Source organism: Myotis lucifugus, unplaced genomic scaffold, assembly GCF_000147115.1.
Source record: "Myotis lucifugus unplaced genomic scaffold, Myoluc2.0 scaffold_97, whole genome shotgun sequence".
In the NCBI taxonomy this organism is placed as follows: Eukaryota; Metazoa; Chordata; class Mammalia; order Chiroptera; family Vespertilionidae; genus Myotis; species Myotis lucifugus.
The window spans coordinates 2,846,707-2,862,983 of NW_005871145.1; the positions used below are offsets into that span (position 1 = coordinate 2,846,707).

Consider the following 16,277-nt stretch of genomic DNA (forward strand, 5'->3'; position numbering starts at 1 on the left):
TGTTCCAGGTGCTCAGCCTGGAGGGCCGGGACCCCCGCCCCTGGAGGGCAGCGCCTCTCCGCCGCAGCCTCGAGGGCCCGGGCCCCTCGTCCCGGATCCGCTCGGGCCTCGGCCCGCCCTCCTCCCCCATCGGGTGTTCGCCGGGTCGTGGCCTAGAAGCGGGGCTGAGTCTCGCCCCCCGAGCGCGGGGCGCCCGGCTTTGGGTGGGAAGCCGGCGGTGTCCCGGCTGCGGTCCTCGGGGCTGGATGTCGTTTGAATTCTCCGAGACGATGGCACCGGCTCTAAGGAGCTCTCGGTCGGTCCGCGATCGTTCTCCTAGCGGGTCGGAGCCTGTCGGAGCAAAATGGAATCTCTCTCTCGCCCGCAGCGTGAACGCTGTACTTTGCTGGCCCTCGAGGCAGGGCCGTGGAACGGTCTCCGGGAGCGGGGGGTGCCGCCGTGTCCGCAGGGTAGGAAGGAGGGTGCGGCTGCCCAGCGACCCCTTTACAGGAACTTCACCTCCTAAAGGCCTTTTCCGCTCTCTGATGCCCTGGGACAGGCAGGCTTTTTATCGCATTCTTTCACCTTTCCCACAAGTGTTGTTGGGTGGGCTCGTTACGAGGGTGGCGTCTCCCAGAGTTCTCTGCGCGCTTCAGTCTCCTCTGAAATTCTCGGGGCGGAGGAAGGTGTGTGTCTCCGCTTCGGGTCGCCCCGGGCGCTTTTTGCTCTATAGCATCAGGCCCCTCTCTGCTCGAGGCTTTGGGTGCTCCCAGCAAATGGCTGTTTCTTCTGCCTTTCCATGAGCCCGCGTGGAAAGTCACACAGTTACCATAGCTTGCAGCAACGATTGCTTTGGTCACCCCACGCCCTCCACGTCCGTTTTTATGTTCTCCTAACTTGGCAGTATGTGGTTTCTGATCGTGAGTTAGCCAAGATGGAATCTGGAGCTTTCAGCTGTTGCTTTAACCAGGAAGGTTATGGTTCCCCCATGGGTTCCATATTTCCTCTTGACAGTGTATGCATGCCACCTGTTTCCATTAAAAATGACTGTCGGTCATCCTGGCTGGTTTGGCTCAGTGGGTAGAGCCTCTGCCTGCGGACTGAAGGATCCTGGGTTTGATTCTGGTCAAGGGCATGTACCTCGGTTGCAGGCTCATTCCCAGGCCCTGGTTGGGGCGTGTGCAGGAGGCAACCAGTCGATATCTCTCTCTCTCTCACATGGATGTTTCTCTCCTCCCTTCCACTCTCTAAAAATCAATGGAAAAAATATCCTCTGGTGTTGATTAACCCCTCCACCCCCCAAATAAATAAGTAAATGACTCTTGGCCAAGAGGATAGGCCTCAACTTCTCTCCAACCATTCTCTTTTTTTTAAAAAAAAGTTTTTTTATTGGCTTCCGAGAGAAAGGGAGAGGGAGAGGTAGAAACATCAATGATGAGAGAATCATTCATCAGCTGCCTCCTGCATGCCCCTACTGGGAATGGAGCCCACAACCTGGGCATGTGCCCTGACCCTGAGTCCAACCGTGACCTCCTAGTTCATAGGTCTACACTCAACCAGCTGGGCCAACCATTCATTCATTCTTGCCTATGGGGATTTTCTTTAGGTACTATCTCTCAGTGTCTGGACTTAAAATCCATTAGCAGGTGGGGCTCTTAGAGGTAGAATACATATTTTCCAACCTCTTCACTTTTTTTTTTTTGTCTAAAGTTTTACATATCCGCCCCCCCCAGCCATTCCTATCCTGGGCAAGCTCCCACTGCCCCAGTGTCTGTGTCCATTGGTTATGCTAATACGCATGCATACAAGTCCTTTGGTTGCTCTCTAACCCCCCACTCTCCTGCCATTTGTCTCTGGATCTATTCCTGTTCATCAACTCTTCACTTTTTAGATGAGGAAACCAAGGCCTCCAGAGGTTAAATGACTGCCCAAGGTTACATAGCAAGTCTTCTTAAAACAGTCTCATCAGATTTTTAAAAAACAGTATCATGCAAAATTGCCCTTTAAAATATGATGGAATGGAAAGGGCCCTGAGCTGAAGTTAGAAGCCCTGGATTGTAATCCTTGCTCTGTCAGTTATTAGCTACACATCCTGATCAAGTAATTGCTCTGAGCCTGTTTATTCTCATTTGCAAAATGGAGAAAAATGTGTCTACCTCACACATGGTACTAATCCAGCTTCAGTGCGTTAGCATGTGAAAGTGCCCTGCGGTGTAATAGGCAGACAGGGAATTTTGAGTTAGCTGATTTGTTTTTATAAAATTTCTGTTTATTATACAGAAGTTACAGGAGTCATAAAAAATACAAGTTAAGCCGCCCTAACCGGTTTGGCTCAGTGGATAGAGCGTTGTCTGCGGACTGAAAGGGTCCCAGGTTCGATCCCAGTCAAGGGCATGTATCTTGGTTGCAGGCACATACCCAGTAGGGGGTGTGCAGGAGGCAGCTGATCGATGTTTCTCTCTCATCGATGTTTCTAACTCTATCCCTCTCCCTTCCTCTCTGCAAAAATCAATAAAATATATTAAAAAAAATACAGGTAAGCCAAAAAGGCAGAAACTCACCCTAGTCCCACCTCTCAGAGGCTCATTCAGAGGTAATTATTGATATTCAGTCTTTATCTTATCATCCTTTTTATATGCTATAGAAATGTTTATTTTACCAAAAGAAGCTTATCCTAGTAACAACTTTGTGTTGTGTTGTGTTGTGTTTTTAAGATTTAATAATAGGTGATAGGCAACCACATTGTGTTAACAACCACATTTTAAATAGTGTTCTGTATTTAACAGCTCCAGCACATGTGAGGTAGGTCAGTGGATATCCCAGTATAGGAGCAGAGAAGTTGCTCTTTTAATACTTACTGACCTGGAAGAGGAGGAGAGGAAGGGCACAGACCTAACATTTATTGTATGTCTACAGTATGATTTAAAATAAATAAAGATTTGGGCTCTGCTGCTAAATGGAGTGTGAATCTTGAATCCCATGCCCCTACCTGTGAATGCTACTGCAGCTTCTTTAACTTACTTTGACTGTGAGGCTAGACCTAATAAGGAAGTGCTTTGGAAAGGGAAAGAGAAGAGTTGTCACCTGGAAGCCAGGATAAATTTGGGAGAAATAGGAGCGTTAGGCTCCTCTATGCTCAAAGCTTTGGGTACTCTCAACAAATTGCTATTTCTTCTGCCCCCTTTTTTTTAACAGCTTTATTGAGATATAATTCACATAGCATATAATTCAGTGGTTTCTTGATATAGTAAATTATTTTATAATTGACATATACAACAAAATTTGCCATTTTAACCAATTTTTATATTTACATTTTTATGTGATAAAATCACATAATATAAACTTTATCACCCTTGTTTTATAAAATTTTATATTTATTTAAATTTATTTTTTATTTCAGATGGGAAAGGAGAGAGGGAGAGAGAGATAGAAACATGAATGATGAGAATCATTGATGGCTGCCTCCTGCATGCTCCCTACTGGGGATCGAGCCCACAACCTGGACATGTGCCCTGACCAGAAATCGAACCGTGACCTCCTGGTTCCTGGTGGATGCTCAACCACTGAGCCCAGGCTGTCTTTATTTTTGAAAGTATTACAGAAATCCCATCCCCCCCCCCCCCGCGCGCCATTCACCCTCTCCACCCTACTCCTGCCCCCTTTCCAGGCCTTCACCAAACTATTATCAGTGTCCATGGGTTATGCACATATGCATATAAGTTCTTTGGTTAATCTCTTCTCTCACCCCCTCCCCCTCTGAAATACGACAGTCTGTTGCATGCATTCTTCAATGTCTCTGGTTCTATTTTGTCAGTTTATTTTGTTCATTGCTAACTATTTTTTAAAAAAGATTTTTAATTGATTTTTAGAGAGAGAAAGGGAGAGGGGAAGAGAGAAAGAGAAACATCAGTGTGAGAGTGACACATTGATTATCTGCCCTCTGCACACTCCCCACTAGGGATCGAGCCCACCACCCAAGCATATGCTCTGATCTGGAATTGAACCCGCAAACCCTCAGTGCTTCAGATGTCACCAACCAACTGAGCCACATCGGCCAGGGCCATCTTAACTATTTTTTTAGTGTATAGTTAGTTTGTGACATTAAGTTCATTCACACTGTTGGGAAATATCTACAGAATTTCTGTCTTGCTAATCTGAAAGTTTACAATCCCACCAGTAGCACAAGGGCTCCAATATTTTCACATCCTTGCCATTATTTGTTTTGTGTGTATGTGGTTTTCTAAAAATTAATTATTTGTTTATTTAGAGAGAGGAAGGGGGAGAGAGAAACAGAGACATCGATTTGTTCCACTCATTCATGGACTGACAGGTTGATTCCTGTATGTGCCCTGATCGTGGACCAAACCTGTAACCTTGTCGTAATTGGGATGATACTCTAACCAACTGAGCTACCCTGTTCTTAAAACTTTTTTAAAAAAGTGTAGCTAACCTGATGGGGGTGATATCTCATTGTGGTTTTGAGAGTAATTTAAAAAAAATGTTTTTATTGATTTTTAGAGAAAGAGGAAGGGAGAAGGATAGATAGAAAAAACATGGATGAGAGAAACAATGATTGGCTGCCTCCTGTACACCCCCTACTGGGGATCAAGCCTGCAACCCGGACATGTGCTCTGAGAACTGGTGACCTCTTGGTTCATAGGTCAATGCTCAGCCACTGAGCCACACCAACTGGGCTTCATTGTGGTTTTGGTATGCATTTTTCTGATTAATGATGTTGAACATTTGCTTGTGGGCCAATGCCTTTAAGTTCTTTGCCCATTTTTAAATCACATTGTTTGATTTTGTTGTTGTTGAATTAAAGTTTTTTTATATATTCTCAATATTAATCCCTTATTAAATATATGATTTGAACATACTTTCTTCCATGCTGTACGCTGCCTTTTCACTTTGTTGATTGTGTCCTTTAAAAACTTAATATTGCCCAGCCGATGTGTCTCAGTGGTTGAGCGTTGACCTATGAACCAGGAGGTCACGGTTTGATTCTGGTGGTGGGCTCAATCCCCAGTGGGGGATGTGCAGGAGACAGCCCATCAGTAATTCTCTGTCATCAGTGATGTTTCTATCTCTCCTTTTCCCTTCTTCTCTGAAATCAATTAAAATAAATATTTTTTTTAAAAACCGGGTGTGTTTTTTTTAAAGTTTGATGTCCTCTCATTTGTCTGTTTTTTATTTTGTTGCTTGTCCTTTTGGTTTTATACCTGAAAAATCATTGCCAAGTCCAAAACCATGAAGCTTTCCCCCTGTTTTCTTCCAGGAGTTTTATAATTTTAGATTTTTAGGTTTAGGTCAAATACATTCATGGGCAGTCACCACCACCATCTTTTTTCACTCCAAACAGAAACTTTGTAACCATTAAGCAATAAACACCCCATTTTCCCTTCCTCCCAGCCCATGGTAAACTCTAGTCCAGTGGTGGCCAACCTTCGGACCTCAGGGACCCCCGCTGCTCTAGTCTACTTACTGTCTGTATGAATTTGCCTCTTCTAGGTATTTCATGTAACTAGAACCCTACAATATTGTCCTTTTGTATCTGACTTATTTCACTTAGCAGTAAGTTTCACTCATTTCATCCATGTTGTAGCATGTATGCATCAGGACTTCATTCCTTTTTGTGGCTGAATTCTCTGCTTCTTGAGGTCATTGTGTACAGTGATGTCTCTTGATAGTTCTTCCTCTCTTGGAGTTCTACAAAGGCTGCTGAATTGATTAGAATTCATGCTCTTCCTGTGGATTGTCACACAGGTATGTCCACCACCAAGCTAAAATCTCTAGAAAAATCAAACATATCAGGGTGCATATAAGTACATAACAATAAACCAAATCACAAATAATAGCACCACTTCTAATTTAATCTTAATTTCTAATCTTTGAATGTGCAGCATATTCAAAATATGGGTTGTATACAGAAAAAGTATCACATGAAGAGAAAAATAGGCAGGTTGAAGTTTCTGCCTTTGCTTCATAATATACTAGAGGCCTGGTGCATGAAACTCAATACGGGTGGGGTCCCTAGGCCTGGCTGGTGATCGGGGCCAGGCCAATTGGGGCCTGCCGGCTGGGGGGAGGGACGGGGCATAGGAGGTTGGCCCTTGGCCCCCCTAGGAAAGGGGGTGTGGAAGGAATGGACACCGCCATCGGTGCTGCGCCACCACGAGGTTTCCCCCGCCACTGCGGGTGGCAGGCCAATCGGCCTGACAGCCAGGGGGAGGGACCGTGGGAGGTTGGCTGGCTGGGGGAGGTTGGCTCTGGGAGCGCACCCACCAGGGGCAGTTCCTTCGTTGAGCATCTGCCCCCTGGTGGTCAGTGCGCATCATAGCAACTGGTCGTTCTGATCACTTAGGCTTTTATATATATAGATGAGTGTTTTTTGTCAGAGTGGACTGATCTCTAGGTATTTCACATTGTGTACAGATAAGTTTAAAAACCTGACATTTAATGGTCAAGTTTGGTTAACTAATACTTCCAGAGCAAGAGCATGTTAAATGTAGTCCTAGGTCTCCCAGTTTGTTTCAGTAGGAACAGTTATTCAGAGTATTTTCATATATGAAAAGCTTTCTTATTAAGATGAGCCTGTACGTATTTTTTGGAGGTTCATAACTGTTTTTTGTCTGCTTGATTGTCTGCTTTTCCTCTCTTTGCTTTTTGGACCTTGCCTCCCACCTTATGTTCCTCTTCTCCAGTAATAAATGCAATTCAATATTAATTCTTGGGGCCTGGGATAACTAGAAATTTTATTCAGTCAACCCTATTGTCCCATGAAGTATTATAGCCCTCACACATGAGACTTTTAGTGTCAGGGAGGGTATGCATACATTTTCCTCAAACAACATGAATCATTCTTTTGTTCAAAACTATTCTTTGAGTCTTGATTATTTTTGATAATAGTTAGACATTGAATGTATCATGGAAGTTCAAGTATTTCAGGAAATATAATTTGAACCAAGAATTAACTTTCTGTGTAGCCTTTCCCAGTAGAACTTCTAACAAATTCTGAAGTTGATTGATATTAATATAATCCTGTATTTTACATGCACACAACTTCCTAGAGGTGCTATGGCACACAGCAAGTAAAATAGAAACAATTTTTGGAAAAAACCTGGAGAAGTAGTCTTTTCCATAATTGAGAGTTGATTATTTGATTTTTGAGTCCTTAAAATGAAAACTTGTGGTTTCAAAGAATGATGTGACTTGGATGGGGTTTATAAGTAGCCTGGGAGGGATAGATGTGATAGCTCAAGCCAGTGGGCTTAAAAATTGGTACCATCACTGTGTGTGACCTTAACATTTCTGGGCCTGTTTTCCTGTCTGTAAAATAGAGATACCAACCTGAAATGATAATGTGAGAGTTAATTGAGATAACTTATGCTGGGCACTGAACAGTGCCTGGTGTGGTGTTGATAATGCTGTTTCCTTTTTTTTCATGTGTAGAAAATGGCTATATTACTTATCGCATGGGTCAGTAATGCAGTTCAAATAAAACGACAGTTAAAATGCCTAGTTGTACCATACATAAAAAGTATCGACTAACTCAGGGTTCCTTTTGTTTTTCCCTTTTTGGGTGTATTTTGTTTCTGAATTTTCCTGTGTCTTTTGTGGCTTAAGGGATGAGACATTGTTTCCTAATGTCCAGTTTGTGCATTTGAAATGTTTTGCTGCACAAGGCATCCTTCCCATAGAACCTTTTAGCTTATTGTTCCCTGTGGAATCCTTGGGTAATGTGGTTTCCTAGATTCATTTTCACTGTCTACTTCATGAGAGTCTATTGGTAGAAAACTGAAAATACAGATGAATATATTATCGGATTTGTAATAGGGACACCTGGGTCTCTTCCTAAGTAGGTAACTAATTTTAGGGAGGGAGGGAGAAATAAAGTTTGTAGTGTAGAGGAAAGAGTTAATCAGTTTGGCTATTTGCTTTGTAAACTGTCTTGTACCAAAAATCCTTATCTGAGCTTTGTAGTTTGCTAAAGACAGTTTTCTTGATGCGATCTTTATAATTGTAACTTTACCCTTGCCATGAAATTGGCTATTAGAATCTCTTTAAAGTAGGGATTTCCTTACAGAATTGTTTCATTGTTATCTTTTTGTTCTCTGTTATGCTATGGAGGCCATGAGCATATATTTATTAATATTTTTATTTTTATATTTTTAATCCTCACCTGAGGACATGCTTAGAGGGAGGGAGAGAAGGAGGGAGGGAGAGAGGGAGAGAGATATTGATATTCAACCGGTTGCCTTCCATATGCTCCCTGACTGGGGATCAAACCCTAAACCCAGGTAAAAAAGCCCTGACCTGGAATCGATCCCTTTTGGTGCACGGGATGACGCTCAACCAACTGAGCCACTTTGGCTGGGCCTATTTGTTTATTTTATACTTCTTTGAGTTCCAGACCTGTAAAATTTTCCAAGGATGCTTTATATCCATTAAAAACTCCATGTTGATTTAACATTTTTTCTGCTAAGGAAATCTTTAATTCTCCTAAAAACTTTATTTCACAAGCTAGAAGGATAAACACCAACATTTCCTCTGGGCATTGGGACATGGATGATTTTTTCTCCTTCATACTTAACTATTGTTTGTTTGTTTTGTTTAGAGAGAGGGGAATGGAGAGGGAGAGAGAGAAACATTGATGGGTTGTGTCCTGCACACCCTCTATGGGCAATCAAGCCCACAACCCGGGCATGTGCCCTGCCCAGGAATTGAATTGGCAACATTTTGGTGCATGGGATAACATCCAAGCAACTGAAACACACCGGCCAGGGCTGTTTTTAAAGTTTTATTTAGAGAATATTAATTTCATGTTACTTTTGGTGTAGAGTGCTTCTCTCTGGTGCTTTGCCGGATCAACATTGAAGGTGTTTTTGTTTTGTTTTTTAACAAGTTTTAAATATTATTTTTTTATAACTACTACTTTTAGACATATAATAAAATAATCCTGCTTTTTCAAATAGGAAACTTAAAGTGAGCCATTATTTTTAAAGAATTTTTTGAGGCCCAGCAGGTGTGGCTCAGTGGTTGAGGGTCGACCTCTGAGCCAGGAGGTCGGTCGAGGTTCCATTCCTGGTCACATGGGTGGGTTGCAGGCTCGATCCCCAGTGTACGGCGTGCAGGAGGCTGCCAATAGATGATTCTCTCCCATCACTGATGTTTCTCTCTTTCCCTCTTCCTCTCTGAAATCAATAAAAATATATTTTTTAAAAAAAGAATTTTTGTGAGGCACATGAATTAGGTCTCTTTCTTTTCTAGGGAAGTAACACATTTAGTGTCCTGTTTGTTTTCTCTTTTAAAAAAGGTTAATGGACTTGAGTAGAATACAATGATGTGGGTTGAATGGCAGTTGAGACTTTAAACAAAGGGTAATGGTGAGTGGCTGTGTGCCCAGTTGATGGAGTCTGTCTGGTCTCTGCTCAGTAACTTCACAAATGATCTGTAATAGGAGCATCACAGTGGAGTTTTTTTCTTTGAGAAATGTTAATGAAGAAGGGAGGGAAACTCTGAGAAAGACAATTTAATGCTTCTAATTTGATTTTTCTTCCTGTGATCATTTAGTTTAAGTTGAAAGACTTTATTCCAGAAAAATGTACAATTTCCCTGTAATATTAATTAATGTGCAGGAATTAAAAAGCGACAAGAGCCAGCTTTGAAATGTGGATTTGTATACAACCAAGAAGGAATAGTATTGCAGGGTAGAAAAAGCTGGAAGACATTACTTGACACTGGAGGCCAAGTGGTTGTAAATGTGTACCTAAACAATGTTATGCCTTCATGTAGTATGTATATAGTATTAAACTGAATGCTGTGAATAGAAGTTTTACAGTCCTCAGTGCTTACTTGTATCGGGGCTTTGCATAAAGTCGATACTAAATAAATATATGTTGAATAGTCCATATTTGGTCTAATGGCACTTTTATGTTTTGAGATAGATTAGTAATAAGGACTAGGAATAGGAAGAAAACATTAAAATTGAAAATCTGTGGATTTCTTGTTTGTTCAAATTATTGCTTTTTGAAGATAAAGTACTTTAAAGCTCCAAGGAGTTTTCTGGGTGGAAAAAAAAAGTAAGCAGCTTTCCACTGAAAGACATTAAGTTGGCTAAGATTTGTGCTATAAAAGCCTTTGTATAGTTCTGTGATCTTGAAACCTCATATTGTATATTGCTTGAACAAAATCAGAAGGCTCTTAGACAACCCTGATTCTGGCTCTGTTTTCTGTAGCCCCAGAGAATAAGAAAAGGAGAATCTGATATTGCTGGCAGTCTGTGCTCTCTTACTTTTCTGGCCAAGACATGCATTTAAAAATAAAATCAAGGAAATTGTAAACCAGTAGTAAAAATGAATAAAGCATCCAGGGGTTTGCCTTCTCTCATGTCCTGTCACCTGAGTCTCTCTTTTTTTTGTTTTTAGACTCTGATATTAAACTAGTGTGGCAAAAATGTCCTCTGGGCTTCTCCTTCACTCTTCTCCTTTCAAATGTATGGGAAATAATCATGAAAGATATCATAAGGACATTCTTAGAGAGAGAGGAGGGCCGGAGGGGGGGGTGAGAGGAGAGAGAGAGAGAGAGAGAGAGAGAGAGAGAGAGAGAAAGAGAAGAAGAAGGAGGAGGAGGAGGAGGAAGAGGAACTTCGGAAGAGGAAGAAGAAAAGGCAGGAAGGAGGAAGGAAGGAAGGAAACAAACAAGGAAACAAACGTCCATTGGCTACCTTCTGTAGGTGCTTTGACAGGGATTGAACCGGCAACCTATGTGTGTGCCCTGACCAGGAAATCAACCCGCAACCTTTCAGTGCACAGGGCGACCCTCTAACCAACTGAGCCATTCGAGCTGGGCATGTTTATTATGTATTTATTGGTTTTAATATATGCTGTTTTTGTCTAATAGCCTCTGGATACATTTACAAGTGCAATTTAAAAAGCCTGCAAACTTCTTTACTGATCTAATTTGTGTTATAGATTGTGGCAATGGGATTGGGAAACTATTTAAAAATGACCCTTTTGGACCTGCTACAGGAAGAAAGCTTAGGTGAATAAATGTATAAAAACCCGATACAATATTGCTATGGAATATCTTGATGCCTGTTGCTTACCTTTAGTTGATGGCATATCCTATCTCTTTAGATCATTTTTTCCCCTTTGGGCATGTGAATTCTTGATTTCTGTTTTAAAATATGGTTATAAAATTTGGTTTTCAACTCATTTTATCTTAGTGACATTTATATTTAGGCTTTTTAATGATTATTAATTTGAGATTAAGGAAAGACTTATGAGGGACACTTTTTAAAAATTTATTTTTTTAGAGAGAGGAAGGAACAGGGATACAAAGACAGAAACATCAATGAGAGAAACATCATTGCTCGGCTGCCTCCTGCTCGCCCACTACTGGGGATCCCACCAGAAACACAGGCATGTGCCCTGATCAGGAATCAAACTGGTCAGTGATCTCTTAGTTCATGGGTCAATGCTCAACCACTGAGCCACACTGACGTGCACAGGGACGCTTTTTGAGCTTTGTTTCTGGTACTTTCTAGCTTGCAAGTTACTGTGGATCAGGCCTAGGATAGTTGAAGTTCTCAATTATTACTATGAAATCAAGTGCTATTTTTATTTATTAATGATCATCTGTCTGGTGTAACTTTGCTCTGAGCTAAGTAAGACCTAGAGAAAGACTTCACTCTGCTCCAAGAAGCATACAACTTAGAAAGATGTATGCTTCTTGGAACAGAATGAAGTCTTCCTTTTGAATTCTGACTGCTTTACTTCTCTGAACAAACCAAATGCACAGATCAGATTTGTAAATGGTCTGTTTTCTTAAGGTGTCTTCTAACAATGTGTCTTGGGAGAGCTGAGTGGCAGCCCACATTTAGCTGGGAGTGGCCGTTCATATCCCTGAATTATAGACCCTTTGTCGACACACAATAACTTTGGAGCAGACTTGGAATTTAAACTTATACTTTTCTCATTTAATCAGTTTGATCTATTTTATAATAATTTTGATTTATTATAATTATATTTTGTGTGTCTGTTATATTTTTAATATATATAGGGAAGCTGAAACTTCCTGAGTAGAAACTTGCTTTGAAGAACTTGGCAGTCTTGACAGAGAAGATACTAAATAATATAATTTATGCAATATGATGGTTTGGAAAGAAGTGGCAGCATATATAGGTCACTGAAATGTCATTGGGTTTGTATTTAATTGTTTTTATGAATAGGGAGAGGAAAGATTAAGACTTGAATATATTTAGCTCTTTTGCAAGAGAATCACTAAAACAGTTTTATTTCTTCAGAACTGTATATTACATGGTTATATTTCTTGAAGGAAGCTTGCTGAAGAAAAAGCAGATCAGGCTTTCTGAATTTGCCAGATCCAGAACATAAAAAACAATGCTTTGACATGAAAAAGAAGAAGGGGTGGAGGGGAAAGAAAAGGCCTGCTGGATCCACCCCCAGGAATCCTAGTGGGTCTCCATAGTAACAGCCTCCTTGCTTACAACTTGTCACTGTGTAACTGTCATTGGGGTTCAAAGAAAAGCCAGTATCTCAAGAACTGTGTGGCATTAACTACTTTTTGATAAAATGCTGTTGTACATTTGCAGTGAGCCAGAAATAGAAAGTTTAAGGTTTTAATTCTGTGTTCCATTAATTAGATGCTTAAAAAAGCTGCCTAATTATGGTAAGGTGCAGTAGTTGAAAAAGTGGTGGCTGAGGTAGGCATAGAAGGAAGCCATAGTCTCAGAATGTTGGAATCTTTAGAGATTTTTCTCTAATCTTTTCATTTTGCAAATGAGAGAACTGAAATGCGTTACTTAGGTTCACATAGAAGCAGAAGCAGGATTCCAGCCCGTCTAATTTTCTGGCATACCTGTTCTGTTGTCCCCACCCATGCATTGCATTTACCATGCTTTACTTTTCATAAATAAAGCCTCATTTCCTGAGGTTAGGAAAGCACCTTAGAGATTGTGCAGGGAAACTTTCTACCCAAGGAAAGAATCTGTTCTATATTCTGGACAGGCGGCCTCTGCCTCTTCCCCCTTTCCTCAGGTTGGGCTACCTAAAAACCCACTGTCTAAGTTCACAGAGAATGCAGTTTTACACGGATTTCCCACTGTAGAGCTATATGCGTTGTTTTTCTCCCCTTAGTAAAGAGCAGTTGAAAATCAGACCCGAGTGTTTTTCATTAGCCTGTTTATCTCCATTTAAGTCATGCGTGTCAGTCATGACAGGACAGATAATTCATTAAAAGAATTATGTTACACCTAACCTAGGACTTTGAGGAAACAGTGCCATATTTGGAGCAAACTAGTTCTTTAACCGGTGGGAGGAAAGAGATGATGAATGCTATGTTCAGCTTAAAGTACCTTATAATGAACTTAATATGATGAAATGATTGTGAGCTAAAGAGTATCAAAAGAGCCCAGCCGGCATGGTTCAGTGGTTGAGTGTCAACCTACGAACCAAAAGATCACGGTTCAATTCCTGATCAGGGCACATGTCTGGGTTGCAGGCTCAATTCCCAGTGAGGAGCCTGCAGGAGGCAGCCAATCAATGATTCTCTCTCATCATTGATGTTTCCCTCCCCCTCTCCCTCCCCCTCTCTCTCACCCTCTCTCTTCCTCTCGGAAATCAATAAAAATATATTTAAGGGGGGGAAAAAGACTTCACATTGATTGTGGGCAGGAGAGGTAGAGACAGACCATGGGGAGAGGGCGAGAGGAAGAGATATGACTGCATACTTACCCTTTTGTAAACAAGGAAACTTGAGTCAAGCTACCTCAGTGAAGACAGTCACTTATTTGGGGCATCCTAGGACAGGACCAGTCCATATAGTCCAAATGCTGCAGTATCTTCCTGGACTTTTCTTGCTTATTGAGGCCCAGTCTTATAAGAGTAATGGAATAATTTATTTTTGTAGCCACTCCCTTTCATGTGGTAGTATAATTTTTTAAAATATATTTTTATTCGGAGAGGAAGGAAGAGGGAGAGGGAGATAGAAACATCAATGATGAGAATCATTGATTAGCTGCCTCTTGCACGCCCCACACTGGGGATCAAACTTGGAACCCGGGCATGTACCCTGACTGGGAATTGAATCATGACCCCCTGGTTCATAGGTCGATGCTCAACCAATGAGTAAACTAGTAATCAGTAATGTGAATATGAATTCACTGTCTCATTCCAGAAGTTCGTACTTTTTTTTTTAGTGTTTACTTTTTTATATCCTATGTAATAAAAGCCTAATATGCTAAGTGTCCAGTCGGCCGTTTAACCATTCAAAGCGTAATATGCTAATGATATGCTAAGGCTGCTCAACCACTTGCTATGGCTCGCTATGACGTGCAGTGACCATTGGGGGCAGATGCTCCGACTGGTAGGTTAGCTTGCTGCTGAGGTCCAGCTGATTAGGACTGAGCAAGTTGGGCCGGACACGCCCTGGAGCCCCTCCCATGTGGTCCCTCCCCGGCTGGCCAACCTCCCGGGTCCCTTCCTGGCCCCGATCATGCACTGGTGGGGTCCCTTGGCCTGGCCTGTGCCCTCTCACAATCTGGGACTGCTCAGGGGATGCTGAAGAGTCGTTTCGGCCTGATCCCTCAGGCCAGGCCAAGGGACCCTACTGGTGCACGAATTTGTGCACTGGGCCTCTAGCTTGTGTGTGTGTGTGTGTGTGTGTGTGTGTGTGTGTAAATATATATTTTATTGACTCCAGAGAGGAAGGGAGAGGAAGAGGGAGATAGAAACATCAGTGATGAGAGAGAATCATTGATCAGCTGCCTCCTGCATGCCCCCCACTGAGGATCGAGCCCTCAACCTGGGCATGTGCCCTTGACTGGGGTCAAACCTGGGACCCTTCAGTCCCCCGGCTGACGCTCTATCCATTAAGCCAAACCAGCTAGGGCCGTGGTCGGCAAACTGCGGCTCGCGAGCCACATGCGGCTCTTTGGCCCCTTTAGTGTGGCTCTTCCTAAGCCTTAGGAGTACCCTAATTAAATTAATAACAATGTACCTACCTATATAGTTTAAGTTTAAAAAATTTGGCTCTCAAAAGAAATTTCAATCGTTGTACTGTTGATATTTGGCTCTGTTGACTAATGAGTTTTACCGACCACTGAGCTAGGGCAAAAAGTTCTTACTTTTGAATGCTTTAGGAAAATAGGCACACCTGTTAACCACCCTGATGAGATACTATTTGTGTTCCCTACCTAAACTGTTTACTGTTTTTACTGAAAAGTAGGAGTAATTTAACCTTAGCAGAAGTGGCATGAAAATGTGGTGTTAAAGCAGCATTCATAGCATAGCATCTTCAAGTCATTTAGAAGAAATGTTTGGATCATAATGGAGTTCTTTTTAAAAAAAATATTTTTATTGATTTTTTACAGAGAGGAAGGGAAAGGGATAGTTAGAAACATCAATCAGCTGCCTCGAGCACACCCCCCACTGGGGGGGTACATGCCCTTGACCGGAATCAAACCTGGGACCTTTCAGTCTGCAGGCTGACGCTCTATCCACTGAGCCAAACCAGTCAGGGCATAATGGAGTTCTTAAGGGCAGACAGATGGAAGTATCCCATCCATGGATCATATAGTAAATGAGAAACTGAATGTTACATCTTTATTTTGTTCCCTAGTGAGACATGAGACAGGATGATGTCAGACTGTCATGTCCTTTCTCTCCCTGCCCCCCGCCCCCTTTCTTTTATTGGTAAGTGGTTTGACAATTTTATTTAAAAAGTTAAACATAGCCCTAGCTGGTTTGGCTCAGTGGATAGTGTCAGCCTTTGAACTGAAGGATCTGGACTCAATCCCAATCAAGGGTACATGCCCGGGTTGGGGACTTGATCCCCAATGGGGGGGCGTGCAGGAGGCAGTTTGCTGGGGTCCAACCCCAGCAGGTCCAGGGGTCCCCAAAGGTGTGGACGGAGTCGGCGAAGAAGGAATGACACGGAGACAGCCTTCAGTTGATCAGCAGCCTAGCCAGGATCTCTAGCCAGGATCTCCAGCCAAGTTCTGGTCAGGATCTCCAGCGAAGTTCTGGTGTTTATTGTCTTGTTACATCTGTATTTATACCAGTTGATTTTAATCCTGTCAATTTCTATTGCAAAGGTTAGGGCATTTCTTATCTCCATTCCAGGGAGTAAAGATTATGTAGCTTAAGTGTGATTGTTTGTAATTAAAGTGATTAACTACCAGCCTGGCACTTAGTTAAGGGGTTTTATCCCCTCCCTAACTTCAGGGAAAAATCCCTACCTGGGGAAACAACCTTTCTCGGAGAGGTGACCTTGGTTAA

The 16,277-nt window shown here is 42.1% G+C and overlaps 1 protein-coding gene across 8 annotated transcripts in view; it reads left to right on the forward strand.

Annotated features, from left to right (window-relative positions):
- Positions 1-16,277, forward strand: part of CELF1 (CUGBP Elav-like family member 1) — a 78,317-nt gene that overhangs the window by 682 nt on the left and 61,358 nt on the right. The gene's annotated exons all lie outside the window — the stretch shown is intronic.